Below are 25,451 nucleotides of genomic sequence, written 5' to 3'. Positions count from 1 at the left end.
TTCTCACTGAATGTGTAAGAAGGACCCACCCAGAGAATAGTAGAAATACTCACCATGGAAGGAAGAGTCCAAGGGGCCCAGCATGGATGTGGGGGCCAAGGGAAAATCAGACAGTTGTGGCAGAATGCACATAATTCAGCCACAAGTCTGGACAACCAAAAACCCACAGCGGAGAATAATCTCAGGCATGGAAAACTGACTCACTTATTCATTCAAGAAATATTGGAAGGCTTACTATGTGCCAAGCACAGATCTAATTCATAGGGATAGAACGATAAACAAGACTGCCAAGAAAGACCCCCTGCTCTCACGCACCTTACAATCCAGGGGTGGAGAGGGAGGAAAAAGATAATAAATACTATAAAAAAAGATAACTTCCTTGAGTGTGCTATGCCCCGAATCAAATAAGTAGAACAAAGAGAGAGCTTCAATAAAGAAAGAGAGAAGTACAATGTCTCTTAGAGGTGGTCTTAAAGGTAGACACCTTTAAGAGGTGTGAAAAAGAGGCAGTAACCACTGGGGTCATTTCAGAGAGCAAAGAGAGAACAGAAACAGTCAATACAGACACTAATTTCATTATTGTTATTTTCAATGGAAAGGAGAAAGGAAGGACTTTCCAGGTCCCCTCCTTGTCTCAGCATGTCTCTGCCTGCCTTGAGACTCTCTCAACTTCAACTCCTTTCTCCTGGCTCTTTGCCAGCCCTTTGAAGGGAGATCTCTAGTGGTTCTCATGCCAAGTGAGACAGTTCCCATCAGAATCACCTGTGTCAAGTTGCTGGTGATTCTCTGTCAATGCAAAGGATAGGAACCTCAGGTACAAATGTTCCCCAAAATCCCCTTTCCAACTCTGTCTGACCTCACCCAATACTTCCTCCCAAGCATCTGTTCCATCAGCTTCAATTACAACCTCTAGGGTACTAACTTCTTACTATGTCCTATGTTAGCCAGGAGCCCCGTGTTTTTTATAATCAAACATCCCAACACTCTCATCCCGCAGTGCACAGGGATGAGAGTAAACTGACAGAAGGAATGGTGATATTTGGGAAGCTATGGTATTGAAATGTCAATGACCCCATAAGTTTCTGATATATCCCCTTACCCATATCGATACCGCATTTACATTCAATAACTTTTTTTTTCAGTGCACATCATCATGACTGATTTACAAAGCAATTTACAACTGGCAAACTGTTTTCACAAAGCATTTTACCACGGTATTAGTCCATAAAAGTCCTCAAAATACTATCTATACTCCCAGAACTGCCAAAGAATGGGTATGAGGATTAAATATCTTTCTACAGTCTTAAAAGTAATCAAAAGATAATCTGCTTCTCTTAGGGGTGTGGCTGTACAGAATCAAGAGAGAGCGAGACTAGAAAAGTATCAGCATTTTCAATTTTGCCTAACCCAGGGGAGCAGAAACATACAGTTATTCAAACATGTAAGGAAAAGAGGTAATGCATATTTAGTACCAATCTCATTCAAGGGACTCTGATAGGCACTGTACTTACATAATCTCATCGGATCAAGATCAGCTGCATAATTTGTAGGCCGGATGCAGAATGAAAACACAGGCACCATTATTCAAAAATTATTAAGGATTTCAAGCATTCAACCAAGCATGGGCTCTTCTAACCTCAGAGACCTGTGCATTTCACTGCATGCTCCAGAAAAACTTAGAGCATCCCCATTTTACATATGACATAAGGTTAAGTAACTTGCCCAAGGACACACAGCTGAAAAGGGCGCAACAGAAATTTAAGCCCAGAGTCCACATGATCTATCCACAGACTGCACAATGAGTCACACACATTCATGCACACACAGAACTTAATTGATTTTACTTCAAAAATTATGGAGGCCCCCAAAGCGCCTAACAAAATGAGAAACCTTAATGACTTCATGCCCTTTAGAACTGCTAAGTATTTGTTTGCATTTCATTAAATTTGCAAAGTAAAACTTGATTTAAAATTCCAAGGCTCCATTTCAATGATCTACATTTGGGGACTCCACGAAATGGCTGAACAAATGAGGTGTGTGAGGCCCCCTTTCTTTTTCTTACTTTGTGAGCCTTGGAATTCTTTAATGAAAAATTTCATGGCACATGAATCATTACGTGGGGGAAAAATACTAAAACCTGATTGCATTATTGAATTCTAAAACTGCTCCAGATTAGATGAAACTATTTCAAATCCCGAGGGATGACATCCCAGCTCAACCCTCGTGGTTTTAATTGATAGGCAATCTCTCTCTCTATTAGATAAACCGAAGCATGGCAAATGAACTTTTCGCTGGATATCTCCAGCTCTCCCCAGCCACGTGTCCAATTCCAACATCAGGTCATTGTAGTTCTACAATGTCAGTATCTTTCAGAAATGCTCAATTCTTCACTTGGGGAGCAGGGTATTTCAAAGGCAGGGGTACTCTCACCCTAATTTTATAAGTATTTGTGCTTTAAGGGGGTGAGATTTGAGTCTGATATTCAAAGAAAAATGAGCCACCCATCCAAGTATCTGGAGGATGAGTGTTACAGAAGGTAGGGAGAGCACTAAACTCTAAGGCTGAACATGCTCAATGACTTTGAAGACTGGAGAGAACACGGAAGCATAGCAAGCAAGGGCATATCACAAGCAGATCTGCAATTTAGAAATCAGACTCTGGCTGCTGCTAACAGAAGGGTCTGGGGGTAGCAGGCATCATCAGGCAGGCGAATTCAGGAGACCACTGCAGAAGACCATGAGGGATAGTACCTAGACAAGGTTAGCAGCAACAGAGATGACTAGTCATGGATGCATTTGAGATTGTTCTTCTGAAGGTGGAAGCGGCAGGGTCTACTGACAGACTGAAGGGGAAAGATGGAATCTATAATGATGCCTTGGTTGTCAGTTCAGCAACTAAGTAGATGGTGATGCCATTTACAAATATGGGAAAGATTCCAGGATGTAATGGCTGAGGAGAGCTGCCGAGTTTAACATAACACGTTGAAGGAAACACTCTCTACGTATGACGCCCTTTTCTGTCCTTCTACTTTTCCAAACCTTGATTCCATCTTGAGAACCACTTCATCCTAGTATCTCTTGCATGCACTCTGTCAAGCTTTAACTGCTAAGTGTTTCTGAGGTAGCTATTGTTGGGGACCATAAATTCTACAGGGACATGTCTGTCTACAAATGGACACACATACAGAGACATTCTGGTGTTGACCCTCAGATGAACTAGAATTACAGGGTGTGGTTCACCTAGCAGTTTTTGCAGAACTGTGTCCTGGGAGTCCAAAATTCTAACCCAGCCTGGAAGTTCGGGATTAGATCACTGTACAGGACAGGGATGTAGGACCAAAGGAAGCAAAACTGTCCGATATTTGTGGGAATGTAGAATGGTGAACAAGGAAAAGTGTGAAAAAAAATTTCAAAAGGCCAATCAGTGGAAGCAGAGTAGTAACCAGCAAGACAGAGGGTCTGAAGAAGTCCTTCTAGGTAATGGTTGGAGATGGATGGAAAGGGCCCTTTAAGGAAGTACTTCTCCAACTTTGACTGGAGGTGGGCCAGAGTCTCTGCACCTCTATCAAGCTCCCAGGTAATGCTGCTGCTGGGCTATAGACCACACCTGGAATAATAAGGTTTTAATGGACTGCCATTGGGAGGAAGGATGGGAGAGCCCCAAAGACAATTGCTCAGGATGATACACTGTGAAAACCATGTGAACAGCCAGACCAATGACACACTTGAGAATCATCTGACATTTCTTTTCTTTTAAATTTTTTAAAATGTTTATTTATTTTTGAGAGGGAGAGTCGGAGCACCAGTGGGGGAGGGGCAGAGAGTGAGGGAGACACAGAATCTGAAGCAGGCTCCAGGCTCTGAGCCATCAGCACAGAGGCCGACACGGAGCTCGAACTCACAAACCATGAGGTCATGACCTAAGCCAAAGTCGGACAGTCAACCGACTGAGCCACCCAGGCACCCGCATCCAACATTTCTTAATACCTACTAGTTACTGATAGCTGTAGTGCCCACATTTCTCTAATCATAGCTCACTTTGAGCTCAAACAATATCCAGAAGATGCTGGTACCTCTTTCTGTAGGATATGGAGACTTAGGAAGTTTCAGTAAATTCATAATCAATGGCAAAGATGACCTTACAAATTTTCTAAATAACTGATTTACTGAGATATAATTCACACACCAAAAAGTCTACCCTTATAGAAATTCGTGCATCCTTATTCCACACAGCATAATTCCAAGAACTTTATATCTTATAGACAAGAAAACAATTGCCTACTGTCTCTAAAAGCGATAGCATGAGTATCCACCAGAAAGTCATCTATAGCCAGGGCTCTCACCTGGAAATGTTGTCCCTACCTCCCCGGGGACATTTGCCTGTGTCTGGAAGCACTTTACGTTAACTGGAGAGGGGGGTTGCTGGCATCTAGTACTGCTAAACATCCTACAGTGCCCAGGATAGTCACCGTCGCCTGACCAAATAATCTGGCCCCAAATGCTGAGGCTGCAAAAATCTGATCTAGAAGTTCAGAGTCTAAGTTTTATTTATTTTCAATGATTTCCAGACAAGTCAAGAGAGTCATATTTTTTCAGGGCATCTTAAAGAGAAGCATCAATTCATATCTTGCTCTGAGCACCCAGGAAGTCCCTGCTACACTAAAATGAGTATTTCCTGGCTGCTTCTATCACCACCTCTCACAGAGCACCCGACTAAGGACTTTGTTCCCCATAAGAATTCCATAAATGTTTGTGTGTTATATGGGTGAAATGAAGGGTCAAAAAGGTGGTTCTTCCCTTTTTAAGCATCACAGTGAGAATACAGCTTGCATCCCATGTGAGCCAATTAGCTTGCCTCTGTGATATGGCTTTTAGACTACCGTTTTAACCTCAACCCTGCTACCTCACAAATAAATGCCTTTGGTCACAAAGGGGATGCCTAGAGAGTACGTAGCAAACTTAGTTCAAATTCATCCTCACTCAGGTAAGAAATAAGTCAAAATACCTGCCATAGGAGGAGGGACAGTCTTGTCAGGGCCATATGCCAAAGAGCAGCAACACCATTAATTATTTGGAAGATTTCAAATCCTGGTTGACCTCATTTTTTTTCCTTTGCCAAGTGTGATTAGTCTATTTTTAATCCTGTTACTGGCTTGAGGTTTTTAACAACTGACATATGTCACGAACCATGAAAACACTAAGAATTAGGCACAAGAGACTCCCAGCTTAAGGTTAGAAAAAGAACACACAGGTTCTCTGTGAGGGAGAATGGATTATTTTAGCTTGCAAACAAGAACCGAGAATAACACTGAAATACGCTACAGAAAACTCAGAGTCTTATCTTGCCGGTTCATAGCCACGATGTCCTCTGCTTCTCTTGGTTCCTCCAAAAGGAATTCATTTATCAGAATACAAAGCATATAGCCTTCGTCCCAATGAGGAAATAAACTCAACAGGTACTGCAAGCTACAGAAGGACAAACCATACGTTCTGCCAAGCACTCACACGAAAAGAACTATTCACAGTGTGCTCCAATAAATACATGAAGTCAAATGTCAAGCATCGAAAACATCTATCTGAGCTGGTAGAAATTATGAGACTGTTGTTCAGGGGACTGTATATAATGGAATATCCATCAAGGCCAAACAAAGGCACCGACCGGCCTCTCCCCATGAGAAACAGTGACAGCACCGAGCTTCTCAATGTAACGCTCATGTGGGCAGAAGCTCCAGCATGAGCCTTGACATGTGTCACCGCGCTTGGCTACAAATGCATTACAAGAAATTACATGGGATGCTATCAGAAAATTGAAAATCCGATGAGTGTTTCACTTAGTTACTGTAATTCTTCAATGCTATTCCAATCTTGTGCAAATTAGAAGGCACTTACAGCTCCGAAGCCAGACAGAAGACTGAATGAGGTTTTCATTATGCTTTTAATAGGTTTATTGGGAGGTTTCCTATTAAAAGGTACTTGAGGAAAATGATGGGTTGGATCTCTGTATTACAAGAGATCTTCAAGAGGCAACCAAAATGGTACCTCACGTTTGCTATAAACAATGAGTAGCACGGTCATCTCTGGGTAGGTGCCTAATAAATTATCTTTAACGGAAGACTGCATATACAACTGATGATTGCCTAGTTATAATTCCAGCATGCCTGCAGCATAGCATTCTAATAGCCATCATCTGTAGAGTCTAACCCCTTGATCCACACTACAGGAATACTCACCTTAAAACTAGAAAAAAACAAAAGTGGGTGGTGCATGGTCACTCTCTGCTTCATAAGAGTTTGGGAGTAAATTTCACACGCCTCCCATCACTACCATCATTATCACCACCACCATCATGAAATCTTCCCAATTATTTAATAACTGTCAGTAGCACAAAGAATGCACACATGATTAGGGACAATTATTATTTCAAAGAAAAATGGAATCACTTCAGATACTTAAGGTAAGTGTCCTCTGGCTCAAGTAAAAAGGCTACTTCTCAATATCAAAAGGAAAAAAATTAGCCTATGGAGACATTTTCTTCCACAAACAAGAACAGCCTTCCTTTTGTGAGCATTGGGATCATTTACTGCAAGGAAACCACAATAATGTATAGTGATTTGATGAAATAATACTTTGGACCATCAATCTAACTTATGAACATAATAGTATGTTAAGATAAAGCACTTCTCTTCTGGTACACAAACCCATCTATAATGGCTAAGAATATGTTTTCATTAAAACATTCGTATACAGAAAACTCAACTCTCAACTCTGTTTCCATGGCAACCTGCAATTCAACTTTTCAGGGCACTCAATGCCAGCTCTTTTTCTTACATGTAGGTCCTGAAGAGCATTTGTAAATAAAAATTTTAAGAGGGAAATCTTTGGACAAAGTGTTGCCTAGACACAGAAATAAGGGGGGAGGGGGACTTAAGGGTTCTAATTTCAGCTCTGTTATCCCAGATACTCATTTAAATTAATATACTCACTTAACAAATATTTATTAAATACTTACCAGGTGTCAAGATGTAAAAGTAATGTTACCATACTCAGAACCTGGCATAAAGTAACATAATCAAAGTAAAAAGGGCTTTCAAAATGCCATGGGAGGGAAGGATTTGTTCTGGTTAGAAAATATTGGAAAATTTGAGGAAGCACTGAAAAATGAGCTGGGTCTTGAATGACACATATCTAAAAACAAAGAGAGATGGCCATGGGTAGCTATCAGCTGTTATCAGCAAGGGGGAAGAAGTGGAAAAGATACCACAATTTGGGGAAAAGGCAGTGCTTCTTTCCAGATGAAGCCACTGGTTAGTGAAGGATAACAGATTCATGATTTACCCTCCCACTCATTCGTTCATTCATTCCCCCCTTCAAAAAGTGACTGCTTACTCTGCTCCAGGCACTTGTCATTTTGCTGGGACACCCTAGTAAGCAAGGCAAAGTCATTTTCCTCCTGACACATATCTTCTGGGGGATCCTGTAATGCTTCTGATGTTTATCGAAGGCATTGGGTGTTTTCCAGCAGCAACAAGGAGCCATAAAGCTTTGACACAAAGAGTTACACAGAAAAGCAGGTTTTGGAGAAATTGATCAAAGAAGTGAGAGCAAGACCAGAAACGAAAAGGTATGTTTCAAAGGGTATTGGTTTTCCATGGCTGCCTTAACAAAGTCCCACAAACTCGTGGCTCAAACAACAGAAATTTATTGCCTCTCAGAACTTGGTGGCTAGATTTGAACCTCAAGGCATCAGCAGGGGTGGTCCTTCTGAGGCTGTGAGGGAGAATCTGACCCAAACCTGTGCCCTAGGTTCTGATGGTTTAATATCAATCTTCGACATCCCTTGGCTAATAGCAGCGTTAACTTCATCCTTCATGGCATTCTCCCCATGTGCCATGCCTGTGTCCAAATTACCCTTTTATAAACAAAGACACCCAGTCGTATTGGACTAGGGCCCACCCTAATGACTTCATTTTAAGTTGGTTACCTCTGTAAAGACCCCAGCTCTGAATACAATCACATTCTGGTGTCCTTGAGATTAAGCCTTCAGCCTATCTGCTTAAGGGTACAACATGCTACCATCCCGAAAACCTTTGTACTCCAGGTGATCAGATTATGGATTTTAAAAAACTTTTCTTTCATCTTTTTAGCCAAATGAATCAGCATACAATTACTGTAATGGAGAAAAAATAAAATTAATTTAAGAGAAGTAAAGAAGGCTGAAAAGGACATTGTGGAATCTGTAAGGAAGGAGGGTATTTGGGAGTGAAATGTATATAGCTGAAGAGCCGACAGGATGAGGGGGGAAAGGGCAGGAGTCACCGAAAACAATGCTGAAGTGACAAATGAAACATAATACAGTGAATAAACAAAACCAGGGGACACAGAGGAGGAGCAAAGGTAGGGGAGAAAGGAAAGTGAGTTTGGTTTTGACTGTGTGTCACCAGGAGAGAACCCAGAAGTTCACGAGTTTGAAGACAAACTCTAAGACAGGTCAGGATTATGCCCAGAAATTTTAAATCAAGAAATACAAACTGTGTGTATCAGTTTTTCTCCTGCAAAATAGTAGCAATATTCCTTTTATCTCATAAGGCATTCTGGAGATGAGAAAAGTCTGGGTGAAAAGCCCTTAGAATAGGGTCTGACAGGTAGGAGGTGCCCCCTAAAGTGTTATCCATGGTGACTGGCCAGGATCCTTGATGAAAATGGAGAAGTAAAGGAATTTGTAAGGAATTCAGGAGTCTATTCTAGAGGACTGCCTGCGCTTGCCCATGTCTGAGAGACAGAGAATGAAGAAGAGGTCACAAGTGATACAGAGACCCTGGCTCGGCAAGGAGCATGAGAGGGCAGAGACTCAAGGAGCTGGGGTGGTCAGCGCCATCTGCTCTGTGGACAGACTAAGGAGAGTAAGAGCTGAGAATAGGTGCTGACAACCACAGGGCCCCGGGTGACTTCCAAGAGCATCTTGTCAGTGTGGCAGAAAGTGTGGCAGTCAGATTAAGGGCAGGGGTGGAGGGGTGCGGGGGAGTTGGGTGGAGTAAACAGGCGGCCAGAGATAAGAAATCAAGCCACAGACAGCTCTTTTTCAAAAGTGAGGAGAAAACATCACTTGAGATGTCTTGTTTACAGGATGAGGTGCTCAAAAGCCAAAAGGGAAGGACCAGTAGAAGGAAACATATTGACCATATTAGCAAGAAACAGGATAATGTAGAGAGAAAAGGTGTAGAAGGACAGGAAACAGCTGGGATCAAAACAAGGAAGGGGATAATTTTTTTTTTTTAATGCTTAATTATTGCACCTGTCACCAAGGAACTGCTACCAATCACATGGACAGAGGACGTTTGAGAATATGAATGAATGTTCCTGCCACCCACTGCTCTGAGGAGAACGTGCAAGCAGTTCTGATGGAAGGGGGGTAGAACTTCACAAATCACCAGGCGGCAGGAGCTGAATAAAGACTGGGGAAGATTGGTTTTCTCCTGCAGCAAAATGCTGGACGCTACGGTGGCATGCCTACCAAACATGCAGGATAATTACAAGAAAAATGTGGAAGCAGAAGACTGTTTCAGAAGACAAATTAGCACAAAGCACTCTGCATGTTTTCCAGCTGAAGCTTAGGGAGAGCCCTTGCTTCCTCCGCCCCCATCAACATCGTCCTTGAAGAGCCTCACAGACACATCTGCAAGGAGAGAAGGATGATGGAATTCTACTCCATTATCTCCTTTGTCCTTCCTTTTCTTTTTTCCACCTGAGAAGGGAGAGGTCTTGACATAACATTTGGCGGGATAAAAGTAGAGAATGGGGCAGGGGGAGAAAGAGAAATAAACATGGTGCATCTTGAGAAATGGAAAAAAAAAAAAGACAATGAGAAAGAGTCCAAGAGAGCAAGAAAGAGACTGATGGGGAAAGACGTGGAGTGACCAAGTTAATCTGTGTAATGAAAAACCAGACAGTAGAGAAAGAAGTGTTTATATAAGTGATGGCAAGTTTCAGGGTACCTTTTGGGTTGTCCCAGTGTGTTTCTTTGTATAAAATTCCTTGAAGAGCCTGACACAAGAGAGGTCTTGGGATTCAGTAGGATAAAAATATCTTAAACACAAAAGCGTAACCCTATTCTGGCTGAACTGTATGAATTGCCACGTTGTAAAGGACCTTAACTTCAAGGCAGCCTTAACATGTGCACGTGGCTCCAAGCCCTCCTGGAGCACCCCTGATGAGGAAACGTAGGAGGCACTTGGGCACGATCATACAACCAGAGAGCAGCAGAGCAGGGAATCTCCCTGGGTCTGTAGGGCACTAGATTCCATGTTTCTAATCATTTATACTTAGCTACTTCCTGAGACGATCATATCCCTCAGAAAAATAAAAAGAGTTGCCTCATGCTTCAACGCCCTGAGGACTATTAATTCCAGAGGGCAGGGAGAGCTTACCCTTGGCTCAGTCCTCAGGACCTTGGGCACAGCTGTATGAGTCAGTGAGTTAACATGCAAAAGCACTTAGAACAGGGTCAGGAACACAGTAAGTTCTACAGAATTGCTTGCACTGACAACAACAATAAAAATAAGTACACATAATAATACATCATAATTGTCGCAAACAGATCCAAGGTGGTCCCCCACGATTCCTGTCTCCTAGTGTTCACACCTTTTTATTATCCCTCCCCTTCAAAATGGAAAAGACCTGTAACTTGCTTCTAACCAATAAAATGCAGTAAGGTGATGGGATGCCATTCCTATAATTACGTTTCCTGACATAAGACTCCATCTTGCTATAAGACATGCTCCAGTCCTTCTCCCTCCTTGTGCTGGTTTAGAAGAAATAAAATGCCATGAAGTCTACAGCTGCAAGGAATTGAATGCTACCACACAAGCACAAAGCAGGGAGCTTGGCTCCCCAATCAAGCCTCCAGATGGAAACCCAGCCCTGACCAACATCTCTATTTCAGCCTTGCTGAACTCTAAACAAAGGACCCAGCTAAGCCATGCACAGACTTTGGACCCACAGAAATCATGAGAAGCAGAGAGAATGAATGTATATTAAAAGACAACAGTGTCAGAACCAGCTACGTAATTTGCAGGACCCAGCACAAGATGAGAGTGTGGGGTTCTTTGTCCAAAAATTATTTAAAATGTCAAGACAGCAACAGAAGAACATTAAAGCAAGTACAGGCCCTCCTGGGTGTGGGGCCTTGACTGCCCAGGTCACAGACCCATGAAATTGGTTCTGAATATAGCATGTGGTTAATTTTAACATTCAATATTAACAACAGAAGAAAATTCAAATGCAGGTCTGTTTGACTTCAAGGATCTCGAGAATACAGCACAGGGTTAAAAGGGTGACCTGTGAGGCCATCAGACAGACTGCCTGGGACTGAAGCTTTACTCCAGTACTGATAAGCTGGATGACCTTGGGGGGAAAAAGTGTTTAGCACAACTGACCCTCTGCTCACTTGTGTACGAAATGGAGGTAATAGTACCTCAAAATGCTGTGAAGAGTAAGTAATGTTTGTTAAGCACTTAGAACTGTGTTTGGCACATAGTAGGAATTCAACAAACGGCAGATAACTTATCAACTTAATACCATTCTATATTCCCTATCTAATTATTTGCCAGTGACAAAATTTGTATGCATCTGCTGAAGCTTCAACAGATTTAGGAAATAATCACCTGTGGATGTGATTCATGAAAGTACCTGGGTAGAGGAAATATGATAGATTAGATTCTTTAAAATGTCTCGGATCAGAAGCAAAACAAAAAAGCAAGTTGGGAGTCTCCAACGGTGGAGGGGTGCTAATTAACAACTCAATTAAAAAAGGCAAATTAAACTTTATGGTTCGTTATCCTCCAGTGCTTGGTAAATTGTTTTGCTAGGCGAATGATTAAAAATGATCATTTCAGAAACCCGAAATAGCTTCCAAGGAACACAACTATTTTTCAATATTATACAAAAGGTTTCACCACAAAATAAACTTACTTGATTAAAAGGAACAGTACTTCTCTGTGTATGGAAAGCCAGCAGTACAAATGTCGGCTTGTGATGCATTAGGTATTTTTAGGGGCTGTGTAAGAATTTTGAAGAGAAATTCTGCCTTATGAATAAAACACATCATCATTTCCTTTTGTGCACTTTGTCTTTGTAGGCCCCATACAGGTTTTTCTAGAATACCACTTGCAGATGTATAATTTACATCAAATTAGTTTAGACCTGAGTTCTGCAGAAATGCACAGAAGTCAGGCATTCCTAAAAATGAGTAATTTCTAGGGAATCTAAAAGATGGTCAGAAAATAGACATCATAACAAATTGAAGCATCAGCCCTCATCCTTGCAATTCTCCATGCTTTTTTCTCTGTAATTACAGCCACGGTTCTCAACTTTTTTTTTCCCTCCCCCAGAACACCTGAGACATATGGCATATTCCCATCAGCAACTGGGATTATATGCATGTACAGGGAAGCAGTGTATCAAAAGCAAAGCCAGCTTTGGACACCAGGGGGCGCAAGCATGGAAATGGCACTAGCAGGGATACAGCTCTGATAGTTTAGGAAGCAAGTACAGCCCCTCCATTCCTCTGCCTCAGGGCCTTGCTCACACCTTCTCCTAACAGATTTATATTCATTATCTTAACAACCATCTGACCAACAAAGCATCTAAAGTAACTGTCAAAATGGTCCAAAAAAGCACCAAGAATGCCACCAGCTACCTTCAGCCAGGCTTCTTAGCTTTTTATTGTTTAACCTATCACCTTTCCATCCCTCATGATTAACCAACGTTCCATTAGCTGATTATCTCCATGTTTCCTTCAGATAGCCTGATCCACATTTAAATCCAACAGTTTCTTTTAACTTACATGTTTCCAAATAACTATACTCTGAAGATTTTTATTAATGCTCTTATCCAAATATTCAGCAAATTTTATCTTTACACCTGAGCCCAATGATTCTGTTAACCTTCCCATTTGCCTCAAAATGATGATGGTATTTGACAAGCGACTGGCAATTTTTATATACTCCCAACACTCTTCCCATTAAAACAATCAAAATGCAACAAACAACAAAAACTGCACTAAACTCTGTGGCCCCTTGTCACCTCGTTGTCCTACATAATGAAAGTCCAGAGAATCCCGGTCTAGAATGGATGTTTTACAACAAAGAACCAGGTATTTGAACTCAGAATGACCTTTTTGTGGATAAAACCCTCTTGTTAGTCAATTCACTGGAATATTGTCCAGATTGGCCATTTCTGAACTTTAGCCCCTGAGAACTTATGGATGGCTTTGAAAAGCTCACCATGGGGCGCCTGGGTGGCTCAGTCAGTTGAGCATCCGACTTTGGCTCAGGTCATGATCTCGCGGTCTGTGACTTCGAGGCCGGCGTCGGGCTCTGGGCTGACAGCTCAGGGCCTGGAGCCTGCTTCGGATTCTGTGTCTCCCTCGCTCTCTGCCCCTCTCCCGCTCATGCTCTCTCTCTGTCAAAAATAAACACTGAAAAAAAATTAAAAAGAAAAAAGAAAAGCCCACCATGGTCTGCCTAGGATAGAGTGCTGGGGAATGAACCCCTCCACACTCTTAAAAGAGATTGAGTTCGGGGCGCCTGGGTGGCGCAGTTGGTTAAGTGTCCAACTTCAGCCAGGTCACGATCTCGCGGTCCGTGGGTTCGAGCCCCGCATCAGGCTCTGGGCTGATGGCTCAGAGCCTGGAGCCTGTTTCCGATTCTGTGTCTCCTCTCTCTCTGCCCCTCCCCTGTTCATGCTCTGTCTCTCTCTGTCCCAAAAATAAATAAACGTTGAAAAAAAAATTTAAAAAAAAAAAAAAAAAAAAAAGAGATTGAGTTCAAGCCCAAGGATAACTGGGCCACCAGTGAGTCCCCTCCACTCCATCTCTGCCTGCTCCAGACCAGGCCTTCCGAGCAGGGCAGGGCTGATGGCCTACTGTGAGTGCCTACCACTTCTGCATCATGCTGTAGCTCTTCCTTACCTCACAGGACCAGGTAGCACTCAGTATGCCTCCCTAGTCAGCAGTGAGCTATTACAATACCCCTAACCAGACATTCATTTATGCAACATTATTTGCTAAATAAATATATGCCAGATACTGGAATAGGCTCTTGGGATGTAGTGCTAGGCAAAAACCAGACCAGTCTTCTCGATTAGCGCCTGCAGACCTAAATCAAATAATCATGAAAGTAAATGTAAAACTGTAACTACTGATGTACTGAAAAGAAGAAATACTTGATACTGTAAGAAATTATAAATTATAAAAGAAGAATGCCCCCTAATGTGAGCTGAAGTCTAAAAAAACAGCTGGAACTAAACTAGGTAAGCAAGGACGTGTGTGTGTGTGTGTGTGTGTGTGTGTGTGTGTGTGTGTGTATCATGGAGTTGAGCACAGGAGGCATAAAACACAACATGGATTAAAGACCCTATGGCAGAATAAACCAGGGTGTTTTTGAGCAACCGTAAGAAAGAAACCTTCCTGAACCATGAGGCATTTGAGCAAGGTAAGGATACAGAAAGAGGGTCTCGCAGACCACAAGAAGAACTTTAGCTTTTATTCAAAGAGCAACAGAAAGTCACCCAAGAGTTTGAAGGGGTGAGATAATATTTGGGTTTTAAAGAGATGGCTCCAACTCTAATGAAAACACTGATGGCAAGGGTAAGAGTAGATGTAAGCAAGGGTCTTTGGAGGTTATCTCAGGAGTCAGGCAGAATTGACTGACAGCAGCTTAGATCACAGTGGTGGCAATGAAGGTGGTGACATCCTAAGAGGTGAAGAATTTGAGTGGTGGAGTTATCATTTACTTATTCAATCAGAAACACATACTGGGTGTCTGCCACGTGCCTGATGTCACTGGAGATATGAAGATATTAAAGATGAGTATTATGGACTCTGCCTCTGAAGCTCACATTCTAGAAGGAGAGACCAATATGGAAGCCGGTCATAGGCGTCCTGGCAAGGGTAGAAGAAGGCATGATCAACTCTGCAGAGCAGGTGAGTAATCAGGGGTCTTGCCAGCACTGAAGATAGACGATACAATAGTTGATGTAATAGCCCATCTTGCCAGAGGGCAAAGCCCCGTGAAAAATGAGGTCCAGCATCACAGAAATTTTCTCTTCCAGCCCTGTACCCTCAAAGAAGACATTTTGAAGTGAGTTAGAAGGTAACAACTTGCAACCCCCAGGGCACTCTCTCAAAAGAAAAAAAAAAAATTCACACAACAAATTCACAACAGAGACCTCTTGGAAAGCAATGGTCTCCCACTGTCTTTATATGTATTTTGCCTATATCATGTATTGGTATGGTTATGTTTATATTCACTTTTATGTAGGTTCTTGGAGCCAACTGCATTTTTATAAAGCTGAAGATAAAGAGCTAAGAGTCAATTGTCCTTTCTGTGTTAACAAATAGTCCATTGTTATTGGCAATGATACATTTATACTATGCACCTTTGTAATGTCTTCCTGGGTCTGTTTTCTCCAATGAGTGCCTTAACCTATACCAATGAGCACCGTATTAGTCAGAAGAGACAAGGATATGCTGCAAAAACAAATAACCTTAAAGACTCAGTGGATTAACACAACAAATGTTCATTTCCTGATAGGAGAAACGAAGCTCATTAATTCAAGCTGTTTCATTTCATTCCAGTGGTAACTTTATCTCAATACAAGCCTCAATGGGAGAAATAAAGAACGGAGAAGACATTCATTTCATTGAGCAAAACCAGTCACACGACCCTACCTAACTACAAGGGTGCTGGAAATATAGGGGCACAAATGTACCATTTGTTGAGCAAAAATGATTTTGCCAAAAGTGTCCTCTGTTATCTTTACATTTTAGTCACATACCACCCATGGGGGAAATGTTTCCAAGGTGATAAGACATTTTCTTTTTCCTTGATTGGTGGTTAAAACCTGGCAAAGAGCAGCTGCCTTGTTTGTGAACTAATGCATGTTAAGCTTCTATCTGGCAAAATAAAATAATGATAATAAACAATATATGCTTCTAAAAACTAATTAAAGAGCAAGCTCAAATCATCATGAAGCCAAATCGGTTTTAAGTAAAGCTTCTTAAGTGTCATTATCCTTTAGACATGCATGGAAAGTGCTTTGTGACTTCCCTCCCCCCTCGTATCTTTTAGCCTCTCAAACAGCCACCCACAGAGAGCCCAATAGTGGCAAAAGAGAGTTCTGATGATACCAGCACATGTGAGGCTCTCTAAATTTATGAAGGATGATTACATAACGATGATGAGTCGGAACTTCTCTCACTTTCCACAGAAAGCTAATGGGGAAGAAATGGGCTTTTATAACTGCAGCATGAACAAATTAGATCAGTCAGTAAAATAATTTTATGACCAAAGACAGTTGCTAGGTATCGATAGGGTGAATCTTGAAAGGATCAATTCTGTTCTCCCTGGCCACCAGTTTTGCCTGCTTTGAAGCCTTCTGGGGGAGCAGAAGAGAGCTGCAGAGTTCTGCCCTCAGCTGCTCTGGATCAGAATGTCTGCAGCTAGGTTTCGGAGTCTTATTAAAACAATTTGTCTAGAGCAGCGGTTAGCAAGGTTTTTGGGAACAAGCCACATAATAAACAGTTTAGGCTATGCTGGCCATACAGTCTCTGTCTCAACTTCTCAACTCTGGTATTCCTGGGCAAAATCAGCTGGAGACAATATGTGGGTAGGTCGGTATGGCTTCATACCCGTAACATTTACAAAAACAGGTGGCAGACCACATTAGGCCCCTGAGTGATAGTTTGCTGACCCCTGCTTTTGAATATTCTTTTTAAGGATTTTTTTAAGCTTATTCATTTATTGTGAGGGGGAGAGAGAGAGAGAGAGAGAGAGAGAGAGAGAGAGTGTGTGTGTGTATGTGATGGAGGGGCAGAGAAAGAGAGAATGAGAGAATCCCAAGCAGGTTCCCTACTGTCAGCACAGAGCCCCACATGGGGCTCAGTCTCACGAATGGTAAGATCATGACCTGAGCCAAGATCAACAGTTGACACTTAACCCACTGAGCCATTCAGGTGCCCCAGGGATTTTTTTTTTTCAGATACAATGTACACAAAGAATGCACAGATCTTAAGCTCATAAAGATTTAGAGTTGTGATAAATGTATAAACCCATCTAACCATAGCGGTAATCAAGTATAGATCATCTCCATCACCTGAGGGCAGTGTCTTGTCCCAGTGTGGCCCCCACTGGGGCCAGGAAATGAGTGTTCTATATTCTCTCACCATTAATTTGCGAATTCTTAAACATCATATAATGAAAACACACAGTATGTATGCTTCTGTGTCTGGCCCTTGATGACTTCCCAATGTGTGTGAGACTCGCCCACATCAATGCACACATCACTAAGCTAGTCTTTTCTATGTTGTTGAACAGTATTAAACTGCATGAGTACCACTATTTGTTTACCCATTCCTTGTCGGTGGACATAGGTATTACTGTTTCCAGTTTTGCCTATTATGAATAAAGCTGCAATAAACTTTATTACTGTATATTTACATCTGTGTGTGTGCAGGTGTGTGTGGCTGTATTTTAAAAAATTTTTTTAATGTTTATTTTTGAGAGACAGAGAACAGAGCACGAGCAGGGGAGGGGCAGAGAGAGAGGGAGACACAGAATCTGAAGCAGGCTCCAGGCTCTGAGCTGTCAGCACAGAGCCCGATGTGGGGCTCAAACCCAAGAACTGTGAGATCATGACCCGAGTCGAAGTCAGACCCTTAACTGATGGAGCCACCCGGGTTCCCTGGCTGTATGTTTTTATTACCCTTATGTAATTACTGGAGAGAATTGCTGGACAATAGTGTTTCACTGTAAAATGAAGAGCTGAACAGATTTCCAAAGCACACCCACCAGCAATGTACGATAGTTCTGTTCCTCCACATCCTCACCAACATTTGGTGTTTTTATTCTTTTTAATTTTAGTTATTGTAGTGGGTGTGAAGTGGTATCTCACTGTGATTTTAACTTCATTTCCCTGATGACTACCATCTTCAGCACATTTTTCTATGCTCAATGGACATTCTCCCAGCCTCTGATTGGAAAAGCATGTTCAATTCATTCTCCCATTTTTAATGAGTTGTCTTCCCATATTCAGGACATAAGTCCTCTGTCAGCAGTACTGTGAATGTGTTCTCCCAGTCCACAGCTTGACTTCCCATTTTCTTAATGATACCTTTCACATTAGTTTTTAATTTTAACAAAAGCCCCTTTCCCCCTTTTTTCTTTTATACATTAGTGTGTGTGTGTGTGTGTGTGTGTGTGTGTATGCATGCTTTAAGAAAACTTAGCTTACACCAGGGTTGCAAAGATATTCTCTTATGGTTCCTTGCAGAAACGTGATCATTTTCAGTGAAACATGGAGATATATGAATCATTTCAAATTAACTTGGGGGAAGTACAGGTCAAGGTCCATTTTTTTCCATTGTAATATAAACTTCCTTCTTAGATTTACTTTAGCCACATCTCATAAATTTTAATATGATGTATTTTCAGAATCGATCATTTAAAAATATCTTATGATTTTCCTTGTGAGCTCTCCTTCTTTAAAGCGTTGGCTATTTAGAAGTTTTTTTAATTTTCTTTACAAATAACTAGAGATAATTCTAACATCCATGTCACCTCAGGGTCTGTTTCTAATGACTTTACTTTATATCTTCCATGTGGGTCCCATTTCCATGCTTATTCATGTGTTTAGCAGCGTTTATTATACGTTAGACACGATGGACAATAGTCCAGATTATGCTACCTTCTTTTAGTCACATGGGTAATTAAATTACTAGAGTATTATTTTGATCCTGTTGAATTTGGTTTTATTTTTTGTCCAGTAGCCATATCTCTGTCTCAAACTTAATCACTTATTGGTGTCCTTATTCTAGTGGAATTAGAATTTACTAGTAAGACATGGCCATTCTGGGGTCAAAGCTGATTATACCACGTGTTCAGCAGACCCCTCACCTTGGTTGGATCTTAATGTGTTGCAGCACTACACAAATGTTGGTGTTATTTAGATGTCAGCCCTGCATCAAGGGATCCCTGCTAAGTCTGGTGATATCTCAACCTGTGCATGGATACCCCAGCTCTCAGCCAAGGACCTGCAGTAAATCCCCATGAAGATTTATAAATTCTCCCCTGAACATATTCTTCTTTTCTGGTACCCTGCCCAAAGAATTCCACTTCAGGAGCCAAGAATTACAATGTCTACTTCTTAGTTTATACTCTCACTCGTGTGGTGCAACCCACCTGCACTACAGCAGGAAAGGGCTCCTGGACAGAAAGCCAGGCTTCCGTGAGGCTCAGTGTATGTGCTGCCCTTCTCTCAAAGATCAGAAAACTGCCCCACCTTTCATAGATGCTTTCAAAGAATAGTCTCACAGGTTTCATTGTTTTACCATTGTTTTCAATAGGAGGGCAAGCCTGGTGTCAATTATAGCATCATGAGTGGATATACAAGTCTTTTTAGAGTAATACAATCCAAAAGAAGCAGAATTCAAGCCACATATAATTTTAAATTCTCTAGTAGGCACATTTTTAAAAAGGTAAAAATGAACAAGTAAAATTCTATTCATACTGTGTCTTTAAGTGTATACATACAAAGATTATCATTCCATTGTATAATCAATATGAAAACTATAGAAATATTTTAATTATGTTTTCACATTAAGTCATCAGACACTTAACAGCACATCTCAATTGAATCTAGCCCGATTGCAAGGGTTGGTCACCACACGTGGCTGGCAGTTACTGTAACGGATAGCACCGCTCTAAAGTATACTTAAGCACAATAAATTGGAGGAACACTGGACATGAGGGGTTTCCAGACAGATTTCTAGTACCAAGAATATTAATCAATGCACACTTCCTTTATTCAATTCTCTGAAGTAGAAAAACGCTCACATCAAAAACTTGCTTTGTTTCATCAAAACTACAGGCAAAAAAATCTTTTTTCAGCTTTAGGAATGCAAACCAAAGTAGCTATTACAAAAGTAGCAAGTTAATGTCATGAAACTGAGAATGTGTTACTCACATCCCATCTCTCCCTGAGTGTTGAACATTTATTTAATGGTGTGACCTTTTTAGGTCTTGATTTCCAAATCTATGATGTGAACAAAGCCATAAACTGTGCTCACTAGGATGCAGGATGGTTTAAAATTGACTGGTGAACAGAATTATTTGAAAAGGTCCCACATGAATCTTCTTTAAAGGCTTACGACCACCTAACCTGCAACTCATTTCTGCAAGGTCAACTTCATTTCCACTTCTGCAATTCAAAGCTACATGTTTCTAAGACCCACAAACACATCACTTTACTTCTTTGGAGTTCCTGCATGGCCTACCCCGGGGTTTGGCATATAATGCTCAAAGATTTCTTGAATTAAAAAGCCCTGGGGTGCCTCGGTGGCTCAGTCAGTTGGGCGTCTGACTTCGGCTCAGGTCATCATCTCGCGGTTTGTGAGTTGGAGCCCCACGCTGGGCTCTGTGCCGACAGCTCAGAGCCTGGAGTCTGCTTCGGATTCTCTGTCTCCCTTTCTCTCTGCCCCTCCCCCGCTTGGGCTCGCTCTCTCTCTCTCTCTCTCTCTCTTTCAAAAATTAATAAATGTTAAAAAAAAGAAATAAAAAAAAAAGCCCAGATCAACAGAGAGTAATGTTTTTTAATCAAGGGCAATTGCAGCAGGCACTCGAATAAGATAGAGGAGGAGAAAAGCAATGCAGAAATAGAAAAGAACTTCTTTAAAGGAGAAAGAAAATAACCTGAGATACAGAAGTATGTGTGTTCTGCCCTCTTAAGGCCAACTGTTGAATCCCATTTAGGGAGGGCTGCTTCCCACAACCCTCTATTATTCCAGCCACATTGACTTCCTTTCAGTTTTTTCAAATAGGTCAACCTTCTTTCCATCTCAGGGCCTTTGTATTTGCTGTTCCTTCCTGCTAGAACGCTCTTTCCCATAGCTGTTGGCAGAGCTTTCTCTTTCCTTCTCTCCCAGTTTTAGCAGAACCATCTCTCCGCCCCCGCAGAGAGCCTCCTCAATAGACCCTTATTATTTTCTGCCTCAGGATCAAGTCGATTTCTCTCCTGGTATCTATCACAAGTGTTTACCTCTGTGTTGTCTTGTCTCTCCCTGAGAATGAAAGTTCCGTGAGGGTGGAGCACTGTAGTCTCTCTTGGGCTTCCTAGCTTCTGGTCCAGCACCTGGTCTCTACTAGACCCTTGATATATATACCTGTTGACTACTACATGAATGTTATGCCTTTGGACTTTGGAGGTCTCCAATGGAGAGGAAAAAAACCCTGATCTACTCAAAACCAACAAGGGAGCCAGACCTTAAATCTAAGGCCACTGTTCCTGGCAGTGGACATGGTGACTTGGACTGTGGGCCTGGACCTACAGAGAAGCTGATTGGGAATCTGACTCCATCACTTACTAGCTCTGTGTTCTTGAGTACATTATTAACTGTCCATGTCTGGTTTTTCCTCCTAAAATGGGATTACTTAAATACGTACTTCAGAGAGTTTTAAGGAATTAAGAAAATAATGGATAAAAAGCACTGGGTTTGGCACACAGAAAACATTCACAACATGACCACCCAATAGTTCTTGTCTAAAAATTAACCTCATGACACCAGCAGAACATGAGAGATGCTAGCACAGATGGCCTAGGCGCTCAAGGTCACCTTTGCCCAATTTGCTGCCATTCTGGAGTTATCATTTAGAAACTTGTGAACAAAGTCTTCCTCATTTATTGGTGAATCCCCCCCCCCCTTTTTAATTTTCCATTATATTTTGAATTGGGTGTTTAATCCTTTGGATTTGATTTCCTGGCTGCAGCAGAAATGGAAAATTCAAGTAAACACCATATTGGAAATCTGACTGTTCAATGAAATGCAGACTTCTTTTCTCATTTGTCATAGGAAAGAAGAAAAGAATGAAGTTAAAGTTGTTTATAAGACAATCAAACTAAGCTCCTTGAGAAGCAATTATTTTGGAGGAATTGCCCCATTCTTCAGAGGTTTACCATTGTAATACTGAAAGGTATTTAACTGGAAATCATTTTTTTAAACAGCAGTCTCATAATCCGTTAAACATCTCTCCCCAGCAGTATCAGTAGGAAGGCTTGTACATCTCACAATATAATGGAGAAGAAAATCGCCTACGAACCCTTTGCCACTGATCTGTGAGAACACCCTACGGAGAGCTGGCTGAGGATGGTAATTGCATTACCCCATTTCCTGCAAATCCTGATCAACCAGAACCATCAATCCATGTAAGTTACGCACTTCCGCTGACTGTGGCCAGCTCCTGTAGCCTTTTCACCTTGGATTCAGAGCCGGCGATCAGACCAAAGCTACTTTAGGTGAGTGCTTCCCCACGAATTTAATCCTTGACCAATGAGAGGGACACTCCAGGCATATGCCACTCACATTTTTACCGACTCAAGGGTTATCAGCAGTGTAGAGCCTCTTGTAAACTATCAAGTGCAGATGCAGATAATACCGATCACTGTAAGGCCCAACCACATGCCCAAAGACAAGTCACACCCTCTCTCCCAGCTCTGGCGAACACAAAGGTCTTCAGTGCCCATCTTAATGGTTTGCCCATTTCAATGGAGGAAGTAAGAGGCCCCTTATATGACATCAAGTCTTCTTCATCTTCTCTCTCCTCTGTCTAGTGAATTCTATTTCCACTTTTGGATAAGAAAAAATGTATTAATTGAAGAGAGTTTGAGGGATTTAGGGCTGATCAAAGGAAAATATAGAGCCACAAAAGGTAGTAAAACACAACACATTTTGTTGGGTAGCACTTGGACAGGGTTGTAGGAGAGAGAAGCCCCTTACAACATGAGACCTTGTGGCTTAGCAACTCTGGCTGTTATTCCAGAATACCACAGACTGAGTGGCTGAAACAAAACACATTTATTCCTCACAGTTCTTGAGGTTGGAAGTCCAAATGAAGGTGTGAGCAGATTTGGTTCCTGGTGAGAGCCAGCCTCCTGGCTTCTGGACACCCATCCCCCAGCTGTGTCCTCTCTTGGCCTTTGCTCAGTGCATGGGTATGGACAGAATACTCCCTGAGGGTCTACCCTCATGGCCTCAGCTAAGCCTAATCACCAACCCCCAAGGCCTCATCATCACATTGTGGGTTGGGGCTCCAACATGAATTTAGGAGGGGCTCAGACTTTCAGCCCATAACACTGTCCAGAGGCTTCCATGGAGAAACCACCACCCAGAAGTGAAGAAGGTATGTGACTGGGTGATGTCCTCAGTGGCATGGCAGTGACGTGTTGGTCTGGGGCTCGAAAGGGCCACAGTAACTTGATGCTATGACTCCAAGGCCCTACCTCATCAATGGGTTAACAGCTGTCTGGAGAGGTTTTGTGGGGTACACAAAACAGGTCCTAAATAGTGAAAATCTACTTGTTTGGGCTGCTCTAAAAACAACTGGATGTATAAAAACTCTGAATATGGCAACAGGGGATTTTGAGCTAATAGGCCCACAGTGAATAGAGGCCATACACAAGTGCTCATTTCCACAGCAATCCTTCCGGAAAGCAGGAGAACAAAGACAATGATCAGTGGCTGAAGTGATCCACTCCCAGACTGTGAGAAGTGGCTGAAGTGATCCACTCCCTTCAGTGTAGGAGAGGGGGAGGCTGCCACTTCACTTCCCCAAGGGGCCAGGCAGGTGCCCCACCCCTGTGAGCTAAGCACACTGGGGCTCCTTTAAGAAAACAACCCTGAGGTGGGAGAATGTAGACCCAGTGTGGCCAGACCACAAGGTTTTTAAGATACTGGAATCCAATTCCTCTTTTTGATGCCAAGTATCTCATAGTAAAATGCTGACAACTGATCCAAATTTCAGATAAATAGTGTGGCTCAAACAAAATTCCTCTATGGGCCAGTTACAGCCTTCAGGTTGCCAGTTTTCAAGCTCTGCTTCCGAATGGAGGCAGCTAGAAACCAATGAGCACTCCAGAAAGGGAATGTATGGGGCATCAGGAAAAAAAAAATCCTCTGACCAGAGGAGGAACTTGCTTCTCCTACAATTTTCTTTTTGGCTGCTTATGGTATTTTTTTCTGCTATTTTTTAATGTAGTAAAATGTATATAACATAAAATTTACCTTTTAACCCTTTTTAACTGGACAATTCAGAGGCATTTTAGTACTTCCCTCATGTTGTGTAACCATGACCCCTCTCCTGATGTTTCATCATCCCAAATAAAACTCTGGACCCATTAAATAACTCCCCATCTCCTCACTGCAGCCCCTGGCAACCACCATTCCACTATTTTCCATCTCTATGAGTTTGATGACTCTAGATATCACATGTAGGTGAAATTACACACTATTTGGCCTTTTCTGTCTGGCTTCTTTCATTTAGCATTGTGTTTTCAAGGTTCATCCATGTAATAGCATATGTCAGAACTTCATTCCTTTATATGAGTGAATAATATTCCACTATATGGACACACCACATCTTGCTTACCGATTCATCTACCAAGGGACATTTTGGCTACCAACCTTTTGGCTACTGTGAATGATGCTACAATGATTGCTGCAATAACTTGGCAAGCAGGTACCTGTTAAAGTTTCTGCTTTCAATTCCGTGGATAAATACTCAGAAATGGTAATTTTATGTTCAACTTCTTGAGGAATCTCCTGAAGTTTTATAGTTCCAAATTATCTCCCTAAGTTATAGCAAAGACTTTCCCTATCCACATCCATGTGTGTTGCTAATGCTAATATTCTCTAGACAGTACCAGTGATGTATATATTTCCAATATATTTTTAAGGGTTGCTGAAAAATAGTTTTCTCTTATTGCGGCATTTCATTATTTTTAATTCTCATCGCCTTATCTTGAAGCTTATTTGCAGTAGCTTTGGCGCTTTAAACAGGGGGGATATTTTTACACAAACACACATACACTGCCACACAGATCACATTCTGCAACCCTGCAGAATGAATCACAAAGGTCCCATGGCTTTCTCTTCCCATTAACTGAAAAGATAGAGTTACTTTTCCCCCTGCAGTGGGGGGAAGAGCCCATGAGCCCCTGGGGTGCTGCCTCAGCACATCAGCTACCCCACTGTCAGTCAATCATTAGTGGGGAAGAGGATGCTTGAAGGAACGCCAACTCAGCATAATATAAGCCTGGGGCTCAACAAATAGCCATTGAAGGAAGGTGCAAGGCGGCATGTCTTAAGAGACGAATGCAAACGAGCAAAGCATGAAAACAGTAAACAAAAGGGTTAGGGGGATTCACAAAATTCATCCAGGAGTCCCCAGGATATAGAAGCCTCCTTTAAAAATGAGTGTGAGTGTGTGTGTGTGTGTGTGTGGTCCCCTTTTAGACACTAGGCTCTTGGTAACTAATGGAGATAAGATATTAAAGAAAAATCCCCATTGTCAAGAAGCTCACAGATTAGCAGAGGAAGCAATCAAATGAGTAAAACACATTATAAAA

The 25,451-nt window shown here is 41.9% G+C and overlaps 1 protein-coding gene across 7 annotated transcripts in view; it reads right to left on the bottom strand.

Annotated features, from left to right (window-relative positions):
• RBFOX1 (RNA binding fox-1 homolog 1) overlaps positions 1 to 25,451 on the bottom strand; it is a 1,462,962-nt gene that overhangs the window by 1,338,791 nt on the left and 98,720 nt on the right. The gene's annotated exons all lie outside the window — the stretch shown is intronic.

This window comes from Lynx canadensis, chromosome E3 (genome assembly GCF_007474595.2).
Source record: "Lynx canadensis isolate LIC74 chromosome E3, mLynCan4.pri.v2, whole genome shotgun sequence".
Lineage (NCBI taxonomy): Eukaryota > Metazoa > Chordata > Mammalia > Carnivora > Felidae > Lynx > Lynx canadensis.
The sequence above is the reverse complement of the archived record's forward strand: the minus strand, read 5'-3'. Positions and strand labels throughout refer to the sequence as shown.